At 41.6% G+C, this 12,101-nt stretch overlaps 1 long non-coding RNA gene across 6 annotated transcripts in view; it reads left to right on the forward strand.

The window, feature by feature from the left end:
* The first annotated feature begins 709 nt into the window (after positions 1-709).
* LOC114014524 (uncharacterized) overlaps positions 710-12,101 on the forward strand; it is a 59,775-nt gene continuing 48,383 nt past the window's right edge. For 4 of the 6 annotated variants that reach the window (XR_008731193.1, XR_008731195.1, XR_003558049.2 and 1 more), the window contains exon 1: positions 710-10,942. This is a non-coding gene — a long non-coding RNA (uncharacterized LOC114014524). The remainder of the gene's footprint in view (positions 10,943-12,101) is intronic. The other 2 variants (XR_008731196.1, XR_008731197.1) reach the window with 2 other exon arrangements.

Genomic DNA, 12,101 nt, shown 5'->3' on the forward strand with positions numbered 1-12,101 from the left:
CCACCCCGATCCAAGGTCTAGGTGGGGAGCAGTTGGCTCCTCTAAACACAACTCATCCATGCTTCCAGCGTGCCTAGTACATGAACAGGTTTGGGATGCTTCTAAAATGCAGTAGCAGCTGCTTAGCTTCAAAATCATGGCATCTAAAGGAAGAAGAAGCAACGGTTTGCATTCTTTCTTGTGCTCTCTCCTCATCCCTACACCCCTTGTAGCTGGATGCCTCTTGCAGTCTTTAAGATGTGGGAGATGTGGGATTGAATTCTCATTAGGCTTAGGAAAGCACTGAGCCAAGCCCTCCCCCCTTTTCTGAGAGCTTTACCCCATCAGTTATCAGATGAGATAATATTCCTCCTCTAGACCTATTTTAAAAGAACCTTGTGTCCTGTCCATTTATCTTCAGGGAAGGGCTGCCGGGTCTGGAGATGCGTGCCTACAGATCCTGATTTGGGTGTGTTTTGGAAGGGAATGGGGTTCTGACTAAGTGATTAGGTGTTGGTGGTTTGTTCTTGGGGTTGCATTCTGGAGACCATATGTCCAACTAATTTCACTGTCTGGCCCTAAATCTGTTGAGACTGCCCTGAAGAGGGAGAAATCTGAGCGGGTAGAAAACCGGGTTGATCAGTTTATGAGTCTGAACAAGAAATATCATTATCCTTATCTTATACAGAGGAAGTACAAATAACACTTGTCATAAACATTTCCAGTTTTATTATCCAGCCCTACAATTAATCTCCAGCAGCACTGGATTTTACTGGTAATTGCATACCTTGTGCAGTCATTTTTTTCTTGCTTGTAAATACCATTCATTTTAACCTGCACATTCCTTTTAACACCAATTTTCTTGAATTTTAGTAGGTTTTCACAATGAAGTATAAATTTCACTGCTAGATATACATAGACACAACAAATTTATGGCAGTACTTTTCCCTAAATCCTAGTCATTTAAATGAAAGTAGCTGTTTAAGTTGGTTTTACTGTGCTCGGGCAGGATGTGCTACAATGCCATGTGGGATTCTTTGTATACTGATATATATACTGTTTGAATCTTTAAAAATCTGGATTCTTTAAGAGATTAGTATCAGGACTGCATTTTTCAGTTTCCATGGCAAAAGGACATGTTTGTTTTGGATTGCTTTTTAATAGCATTTTTGTGTAACTAATTGCATCTTGGCATGTTACAGGGTAAACTAATGTTGCTGCTTCAAATCCACGAGTCAACAAGTAAACAGAAGTATATTCACTGTACATACTAGACTGTCTGTCTATACAACCAAAAGGACTAAAAAATTCTCTTAAATAACAGTTACATAAAGTCCAAACTCCTTCCCCTTCGTGTTCTTATGTTTATGGCAGCCTAATGTAAAGTTGGCATTGTCACAGAACTACAAATAATGTAAGTTCCAAGTGTAGTGAAGTAATATGTGCATATCTTTAATATATATAGAAATTTTGAATATTGCAATTCTCCCCCTCCCCCAATTGACCAACCATTAGAAAAACGCATTAGATTATGAAAATCTGTAGTCAGCTGTTAACCGTAACATATAAGATTAGGGATTAGAAGAAATAAATTGATACTTTGAAAAAACATAGACATACATCATGCTGGAAATGAAAATTACTTATACAGCTAGTCCTATATTGCAAGACTCAGACTACCTTTTGTGACCTGTGGCGTGTCACTTCTGGAAGAGCTGAAGATTTTTAAGGATGCTAGAGTAATAGATGTAAGTAATGCCAATAAAAGTATTCATGGCCTTAACACCTTATCTAAGTGCATTATCAGAAGCACCTCTGGAAGCATGTGTAACTCTGCCGATCTCATGTCTTGTGTTGTAGTGTGCACAAGGGCGGTCTGCCAAAATAGCCAAAGGGCTGGAAAGTTTAAAAAAATAAATGAAAGTAACCCTATTCTCTACCCATGTGGCTCTGTTTACCCACAGGCAGATCTGCACAAACAGATCTTCCTAAGCCAGAGCAGAGCTGAGCAAGGTTTTTCCGATTGTATCAGGATCTGCTGCTTTCTTCCAGTTACTTTCTTGATCTGGAGGAACTTGCCCTCAAAAGCCCTCTGTGGCTTTTTTTTTTTTTTTTTTTTTTTTTAATGTATTTGCAAAGCTGCTCTTTCTTAAGAAAGAAAACAGACTCTTTTATCCCTTAGTTAGTTATATATCAAAAATAGAAAGCCCAAAGTTGGTTGTATAAAATGCAGACTGTTCTCTTTATGGATGAACTGATTTAACATGCTTCTGGAAATTGCACAGGATTCTGATCACATACTGGTGCAAACTCAGGAGTCATTCCCCTTTAGCCAGTGAAATTAAGTAGGCATAAAACTGGTTTACATAAGATGAATGATAAGGAAACCCTTGAGCGTCATTTGTATAGTGTATTTACTCAGTGGTAACAGAACTTTAATGTCATAGTTGGACCAGTGCATATTACGAATTAGTGTGCAAATACCACCACATTGCTGGGAGGTTTCTTGGGAGGCAGCATGACAGTTTTTATTTTAACAGGCAAGGCCAGGCTTTTGATTGCATGCTGTCCCTTTTTGCACCATCAAACTAAGGGGAAAAAAACCCTGTTGAAATCACTCATTTGATCGAGTTAAACTGAGCTTAAGATGCCTGCTGGAAAGATATGAAGATAAATGTGCCACCATTTTGGTCCACTGGTCCCAGGGATGGCTAGTTACCAAACCAGTTCCCAGAGCAGCTTAAAGCAGTCTCCGAGCTGCTCTAAGCAACGATTTCTGTCTGGCTTTAAGGCTGCGGTGGTACTCTGGATATGGCCTCTGCTCGCAGAAGTGTCTTCTGTGCCCAGAGCTGTGAGAGGCTCGGTCTCAGGAAGCCTTTTAAAGCCGGGAATCCTTACTTGCCTGGGTGAGGGAATTTGAGGGTCCTTTCACACAGGCACCACACAGCCAAGAGGCAGGCATTGAGCCAGAGACCCTGCTTGGTGGAGCAGGCTGCTGTTACTGAGAACAGAATGAGATCTCTGACCTGCCCGGTAACATCGTTTCCATGTTCGTAAGGATGCTGACACAAATTTGTTGCACTGCAGTTCTCTAGCAGTATAGTATAACATGGAGTCAAAGGACCAGTTCTCCTTTCATTTACACTGAGAAGTTCCTTTGATATGTGTGAGGGTGCAGCAAAGGTAAAAATGCAAAATCTCATTGTAGAGAGGAGGATCCTGAACTCACATGGTGCAGTAGGCTAGGTGGGTAGAAAGGGGCATGACAGAGCAGAGCAAAGTTACCAAGTGGGAAAATATTTCAAGAAGTCAATGTGCTGCTCTTGGTATAGATGAGCCAGCAGAAAAAATGAGTTGCGTGGGTCGTCCTCAGCAGGGAATGGGAACGTGTCGGAGGTGCAAACTGGAGCATAACATTCTTGTAGGTGAGGGATGAGTGAATGGCACTGGCTGTTTAAAGCTCGTTTAAGAATTGCCCAGCGAAACAAGTAGACAAACAGCACTGCAGCAGTACTTTATGTTTTTTCTTCCCTGTCTCCCTCCTGCTCCATGGTGTAGAAGAGGAACAGGTTAGCTGGTTACAGTGGAATACACTGAATTCAGCAGTGGGAGAGGAGGATATGCTGCCTAAGTGCTGCCAAGCTGGATGCAACACAGTGCCATGCCAGTAATACTGCTGGCAGCGTGGGGCTCTTCTCACTTTGTCATCAGTGAAGGCTTGATGTACTAATGTTTAATTATAATGCACTGGCCTCTGAACTTACCTCTTGTTGGTCAGGAGTGTATAATTATTGCTTTGATGAACTATCAGTGCTGACTGGGAGTCACTTTTTTTTCCTCAGTTGCAGTTTGTTTGCTTTTGGGGGACTGTTTGTTTTATTGAGCAAATTCCTGGCTAAAAATCCAATAGAAGGCAAAGGATAATTAAGCAAAAGACAATGGTGGCTTCATTTTATGATGAATGAATTCAGGAAGGAGCAGCAGAGAGACATGTTAAAATAAGCTTGTATAAAAAAGCTCTGTAAGGTTTTGAAATAGCATAAAAACACTGCTGCAAAAGGAGTGAGCCTGTAGATGTCAAAGCACTATGAATTTATTCCTCTGTAAATAAAAAGGATTTATCTTAGTGTTAGAATATATACACATCAATAGGCCTTTACCTGATGACTGTTAGTAGCATGGTAAAGAGTTATTTGATACTAAGTATGAGCATCATTGAGGGATTCGTAAGTAACCTCTATATTTGTAGTTAGTTTCAGTTTGTTTAAAATAGCTGGGTCTTACTCTACTGGCTTCTGTTGCTACTTACATTAACTACTGGATCTATAGGTCTGAGAGGGAGCTTTTCAACAACTGAATCACTGGCAAACCTGTAATCCTTTTACTGACTGTGCTTCATCTCAAAACTGTCTTTGACCCCAGCCTCCGAGAATCATATGCCTCTGACGATCATGAACTTTCTTGTGGTAGTTCAAGCTGCACATAAGCCAGTGTAACTGAGCTGCCGCTGCCAAATGAAATGATCCTATTCCCCCAGCCATGGTTTCACTCTGCCTCCTTTGCATTAAAGCTAGTGAAAGTGAGGGTACAGGGTAGGTCAGACCAAGGCAAAATCGTTCCTTTTTTCTCTTTGATTGATTAGGCTTGTGCTGAAATTAATTAATTTTCAGTACTAACAGATCAGTTTAAAAATAAACACAAAACTTATGAGCCAGATACACTGCCATGTTTGATCTTCTTTATGGAATGTACAGTACATGGACGTTGCTTCCCTTTCAAGGTGATAGATGGAAAGCCATTATCATGATTTTTCTTAGATGAAATTCTGATGCAGCCTCTAGAAGCCTTCACGTGGTCTGAGCCATGCTTCTGCACCTCTGGACACTGTATGCTGCTGTGTCCATATTAAGTAAAGGGAAAAATCAGATCATCACAGTTATCTATTCCTACTGAAAGAAAATTGATTTAATTATGAAATTCAGATTGTTCATAAAGAGGTGTTCAAATGTTCTTATGTATAGGTGATTTTAGGGAAATTAGTATCTGGAGTGCGTTTTCTTGCATTAAGTTTACAGCGTTTTACATCAAGGAGAACTCCAAGGGTCTCAATAAAGATGAATATGTCATGATATATCAGCATTTGTCTCATTTTTTGTTACTTAGAGTGAGCACAAATGCATGCTCTGTAACCTTGAACTTTAGATATGAGCTTGCCTGTCCTCTGCAATGGTAAAACTCCCATAGGGCACTCCCATAGGGAGTTAGGCATTTGCAGGAGCTGGGTGCCCTTTACAGAGCACAAAACCTATTTCTAATGCACGGTTTTCAGTGTCAGACTGAGAATGCTGCCTGCTGATGTGTTTACATCCTCTGAAAACCATCCCTGATGCAGGTGGCAAATTCCAAATAGTAACTGTTTCTGTTACTTCTGTTACCAGGTGTTGAAGCAACATCAGAAGTTAGTGTAACAGATGAGAACAGTATCTTATTTGAAAAGACCCTGAGTTTGGGAAGGTTTGTGGTTACTCCCACCTGCATCAGGGATTCTCATTCTGGGGAAGAGGCTGGAGGAATCTCAGCTGCAAATGCGATGAACTGACAAGTGTTTATAATCAGGGGATTACTATGAATGTATTTCTTCAGGCCTATTATCAACTACTCAATTCCTACTGCACCCAGCCTCAGTTTTTTTCACAAAGTTTTGGTAAGTTTAAGCATCAAGTAGGTTTTGATTCATAGGAAAGCAAATAGGTGTGAGGGGTTTTTTTCTTTCTTTCATAAATCCTAAACCAGTTAAGCTGCATTCCTGTTAGCCTGGCGTCCTTCATGAAGAAATAAGTATTACACACAGTATGTATGCAATTTCGTGGTAGAAAACAATCTGATTCTACTAGCATCCTTTAAGTTATGAATCATTAAGAAAGCTGAAGTGCTTTGTGCTGTCCTCACACTGAGACGCTCTCTGCTAGGATGTCATTTATAGACTATGAAAAATAAGTTAAAGACCAAATATGTCACTTTCATTTCATTACTTTCAAGTGACAGCTGCAGAATTTACTCACACAGATAATGTTAATGAATATTTTAATTAATTCACAGATGCTAACAGTTTGTGTTCATTAGTGTCTGACTTTGGGCTTTGTTTCCTGAAATCTTTCCACTTCTTGTACATGCTCCTCTTACGTAGTGAGTCACCCTCTACAGTAAATAACTCCTCCCAGTGGATGTGCACACTGTTCTCAGAGATGCTGGATGAAGGGAGGGAAAGGGATAATGAATTAGCTACCAGGAAAATTTTTTAGTTTATTTACAAGGCAGTAATTAAAAAATAAAACCAAACAAACCTAAAATAGCAGCCTCCCTTAAACAAAATCATTCTTATATTCTTGAATCTGATTCAGAGTGGTACCTTATGTTCACATATCCTTCTGAGTGTTTACAATCTGTAGCAGTGCATTTCAAATACTTGTCTTGCCATTTTCTCCCTACCAGTAATTCGTGGAGGTATTTAAGTAGCTTAAATTTTAATCCACAGCTATTTGGAAGAAGGATGAATCAGTGGTCAAAAAATGCAGCTCATTAATTTTACATAATAGCAAAAGAATAAATAGGTCAGTATCCTGTGCGTTATTTTACTAATAGGATAGTCTAATTGCTGTGTAGTTAGTGTTTATAGAGTACTTTGAAGATGTAATTTGGTGTACAGGGCTAATGTTGTGTTCATACACTTCTACATCTAGCTATACTTGGAAAGAAATAATTAACTTCATGTGAAGTCCTTCGGGTTTCTGGTGCATGGTGAAAGAAACCAGGATGGGATTCAGCTGACTAAATGCCTACGTGTACCTCTGAGCTACCTGGCTAGACCCTCCACTACAAGCAGGAAAGAAATAGCCACATCTGAGGAATGATTTATTTTGTACTCCAGTAGGTGTCTGAAAATAGATCATATGAATCATTTGTATCTGCTTCTTGACTGCAAAGGAAGTTTATGGTGGCTGGGCCTGATGTGGACATCTGCCTTGCAGATAACTAAAGTTAGGTTGAGAAAGCCCTGTACCAAAAAAATTCAGTGTTTTCTGCAGTGATTTGGAAGTAAATATAAAGGGTGCTTAAAATGAGTCAAATGAAAGCCTAGACTGGTTGATTGAAGGGACTGGCTCAACGTAACTTGAAGAAATTGTGTATGCCATATACATACGTACTTGGTTCCAAGATGTTTGATACAGGGAATGAGAAATGTTGTTACACCTCTTTTTCTTTGCCCTCCAAGTCTGTATTCTTCTTTCTGTCAAAGGCTAGCAGAGTAAGTTCCTAGGGCACACCCATCCAGGCTTGAAGCTGTATCAGCCTGCCCTAGCCTTCCAGAGACTTCTGAGCTTCCCAGCCTCTTGTGCTGGTCAGTAGTGCGAGTGGTATCTCTGAACCTGAGTCACATTCTCACGTGGTCTGTGGTAAGGTAAACACAAAGCAAGTATAAGACCTTCCTTCCTTCTTGGGTCTATGGCAGGCAGAAAGCTCTCCTCAGCTTCCCCCATGCTGAACTTATTGTCTTCTGCCCAGAATCCTTCCAGCTCCACAGAAACAGTTCTTCAGGTGATCAGTGGAATGTCTACCCATGTTTTGGGTGCCCAACACTGAATGGCACACTTTACCTCAAACTAAACAACCTTTTTCCTTCCCTTGCATGTCCCGGTCTGGCTTTTCTGTAGGAAATCTTTATTTTCAAATTTGTTTCTACAAAACATTCTCCAGCTCCTTTCCCCATGGTCTTCCAGATGGATCAATGCAGGGCTGTGCTTCCGAGGGGCTCTCTTCAACCTTTTCCAAATCTCTCTTTCCCATTTTTTTGCTAAGAATACAAGCAGTTGGTCCTCATTTCCCGCTTTTCTAGTAAGCCTCACCTCCACTGGAATAGGAACTAGCTAATACCCTTCTCCATGCACAGAGAAAATTACCTGTCTGCAGCGACCAAAAGGGGATGAATATAGGGACTGATGATAGCATATGCAGTTTGACAGCTCTAAGTTATGAATCAGATCCTTGTGTGTTGGGAGGAACCAAAGCCTGAATCCTCAGAAGCTAAGTATGTAGTTAGAACAACTGAATAGGATAAGCAAGGATACCTGTCTTTATTCCATAACCTTCCCTCCTCTGCTTCCCAGTTTCATGGCTACTTGGATAGTTTTGATGTAAAGTTATTCTTCGATCATTATTATTATTACTATTACTACTATTATCATTATCATCTTATTTTCTCTTTTATGAGTGTCTTTTAGTGGCATGGCATGGCATGGCATGCACAGTCACTACCATTTGTCACACACTGTCCTGACCAAGGAGAAAACAGTGCAGTGCAGTCATAGCATTCCTTGCTTAAACTTTAGTGGGTCCCCTGTATGTGCCTATGTTGGAAAACGTTCACACATGAGAAACTAGGGATGTAAAAATTGTGCCTTTCATAAGGAAAGACTTCTAATTGTCCTTGGTTTTGTCAAAAATGTATTTCTACTTCCTCGGGTCCTGAGAAAGTTCTCTGTCTTACATATGTGAACTTGCAGGAAGCTCTGGGATTCCTGAGTTATGGAATTGAGATTTCTTTTTTCATCTACTGACAACCTTTCAGATTTCCTCTGACAAGCTTTAAAGTATTTTCAAGACCTAGAAACTGGCTCACAGTGGGAAATAAATTCCTCAGTTCACATGCTAAGCATCCGCCAACTCTGTATTCACATTTTTGTGCACAGTTTTACTTAATCTCTTACTAACTGACTGCTCTTCATTGTTGTGCCTTCCTCCCTCCGCACGGTAGAGTGCCCCACGTGTTCAGGGAATGTTGTGAGGCAACTGATATAAAGACTCCTATTGTATGAAGTTGGGAAAATTAGCATCTCTTGCTAGACAATTCACTGCTGAGAGGTTAATAAGATAGCAAAGGCTTGAAACATGTAGTAAGGGGGGAAAAAGACCCGGGGATTCATGGCTGAAATCTGTTTCCAAAAGGACATTACTTCTATTTGTTGTACTCTTAAGGCTTGAACTATGTCTGCAATAAGGAGACCAAAGTAATAGTTGGAATCTGGTTACTTTTGAAAAGTTATTTCTGTTTCGTAAAACACATACGCAAAGACAAATGCAGCAAAAGGGAAGACCATAGTTAAATTGCATCATACGAGGAGGTCATGGCTCTGCAGACGCTCCCATGCTGTACTGCATCACACCAATGGGGATACCTACAGCCCCTCTGCTGCCCCAGCATCTGTAGATCTTCACTTGATTAGGCACAGGACTTCCACGGGATTTAAGCATAGGTATAGCACTGAGGATGTTAAGGGTCTTGGGGATTCAGAACTCAGAAATGCACTTGATCACACACGCTTTCCGGCCAGTGAGAGTTTTGTGTACTTAGTGACTATGCTTCGGTAGGCAGCTACTGCTATCTGCAGAACAGGGCCATGCGAGTTCCTGGTCCCACCCACCTCATGAAAATCGAGTGAAACTTTTCCTCCCGGTGTTGAAACATTGCATGCAGAAACCTTTCCAGGGCAGGCGCGGGTGGGGCCCTGGGGCTGCAGTCAGGCGCGCTGCACCCGGCAGGTAGGCAGAGAATGCTTTTACAATTTGCTGTTCTCCCTTACTACCCAAGCATAAAAGCAACCCAGATTAAGCTACTGCTTTGATCTTGCTCATTCTTTCTTACACGTGTTGAATAGGTTACATACAACTTCAATAAATAAGAGAGGGGGAAAAAGGAAATGGCAATTCATGTGTTTTGTACCCGTTCAAACGGATTAGAGCAAGACAATCTAGAGCAGTGCTTTCCAAATAACCACAAATTAATCCCTCTCTCTATGGCACATTTACTATTTTTATCATCAAACAGTGTCAAATTGCATCTCTTAATAGCCATTTCAGCCAGTTGAACTACAGCTGCAATGTGCCATTTCAGATTTATGTGAAACTAAATAGACATGCTTGTGTATTCTTATAGCTGTGGTCAAGAATGTGGCACTCCATTGCTCTAGGTGCTGAACTATGCATTTTTTCAAAGTGATTGAACAGACCAAAGGCAGTGAAAGAAGTGTATCTGCTTAATGCCCATGTGAAATTGTTTGAAATGCTTGAGGAAAATATATTCTTAACGGGATATATTGATTATGTGATTGGTTTTATTAGAATTAGTTTTTAAAACATTAGATTTACCACAGGTGTCTGTGCCTTATGCACGTTCTAGACCTGGGGAGAGCAAGATGGTAATGCTTGCACTGTGGCAATCTTCAGAATATAGAAGATCATAAAATCCTGGCTGTCCAGGAGGCAGGAAGCATGCTGAAGTGTTCCTGCTGTGATGTAGCAAGGTCTTAGGCAGCTGTCTTGTGTTCACTGTACATCTACAGCCAGGTGTATCAGCAGAGTGGCATTGGCTAAACAGGGAGCTTGGTGGAGCTCCGATGCAAAAAGGCAGCATAAAGGAGATGGAAGCAGGGATGGACTACAGTGAAATAATTTCAAAACATTGCCTGAGTTTGTAGGGGTAGCTGCAGGAGATCCAAAGCCTAAATGCACTTGAGCCTTGCACGGGAAGTGCAACAAGAAGAGCTTCCACTGCTGTGTTAGTATAAAAAGGCTGAGCAAGGAAAACATGGAATCATTGCTGAATGGAGCAGGTGACGTAGTAATAGCAGACACAGATAAAGCTGAGGTATTCTAAGGTTTCTTTGCCATCTTTACCAACAAGCTATCCTATTCCTGTGTGCTTCAGGGAAGGGTTCAAAGAGAACTACCAGCAGCATGTGAATGTTCAGTCACAGATTACTTGAGAGAGTTTGACCAGAAAACTCCATGGGACCAAACAGACCACATCCAAGGTGCCAAGAAAACTGGTTTGATGTCTCTGCAGGCCCACTCAATCACATTGGAAAGGTTATGGAGATCATGGAATGTTCCTAAAGGCTGGAAACAGGTAAATGTTACACCCTTTTTCAAAAAGGCCAGAGGCAATCTAAGGAACTAAAACTGATCAGCATTGTGTTGGTGCTCATGGAGCTTAGAGGAGTGAGTCCTCTTGGAGCATGTTTCTGGGCATATGAAGAAGAAGGTGATTGGGAACAATCAGCATGGATTTACTAAGGGTAAATCATGTCTGACAACCTGATTGTGTTTATGAAAGAATGACTGGATTTGTGGATGAGGGAAGAGCAGATGTCATTTACCTCAAATTTAGCAAGGCTTTTGCCACTGTCTCCAGCAACATTCTTGCATCCAAGTTAGGATGGGTGAAAATTGGTTGATGGTTGGGCTCAGAGAATGGTTAATGAGTTTTCCTCTGGGTAGAGAACAAGTAGAGTGCTACAGGGGTCCAGATCCTGGGGCTGTCCTTTGTAACACTTTTACCAATTACATCGAGGAACTGATGAAGTCCACTTTCCTCCAGTTTACAGATGACACCAAATTGGAGGGAGGAGCGGATATGCTGTGGGCAGGGCTGCCACACAGAGGGACCTAGGCAAGCTGGAGGAATGGGCCAACAGGAACCTTATGAAATTCAACAAGGACAAATGCAAAGTTTCTCTCATCCAGGAATGCCGAATCCTTGCACCAGTACATGCTGGGGCTGACTGGCTTTACTGAGGAGGTTCTGGAGAGTCCTGTCAGACAGCACACTGCCCATGCATCAGGAGTGTGCCCTGGCAACAGCATCCTCACTGCATTAGTGGGAGCACAGCCAGGAGCTTGAGGAAAGAGATTGTGCTCCTGCTCAGCACTTGTTAGACTACATCTAGACACCGTGTCCTTTTGAGCCCCCCTCCCCGCCCAGTACAGGAAAGGTGTTGAAAATTTGGAGCCGTGCTCAGCTAAGGGCCTCTGAGATGGGTGGAGTTGGAGCCATGTGAGAAGGAGCTAAAGGACTGGATTTGTTCAGCCTGGAGAGGAGGTGGCTTTAGGTGGACCTGATAGCTGCCTGCCAGGACCTACGAGGGAGTCTTGAAGAAGAGAAAGCCAGGTTCTTCACAGTGGTAATTGCTGGGAGGACAAGAAACAGCAGGCATAAATTAAAACATGAAAGGTTCAGCCTGTGAATAATGAAAAGAAAAACGTGGGGAAAAATAATATTGGGATTG

The sequence above is a fragment of the Falco cherrug genome, chromosome 3 (assembly GCF_023634085.1).
Source record: "Falco cherrug isolate bFalChe1 chromosome 3, bFalChe1.pri, whole genome shotgun sequence".
In the NCBI taxonomy this organism is placed as follows: domain Eukaryota; kingdom Metazoa; phylum Chordata; class Aves; order Falconiformes; family Falconidae; genus Falco; species Falco cherrug.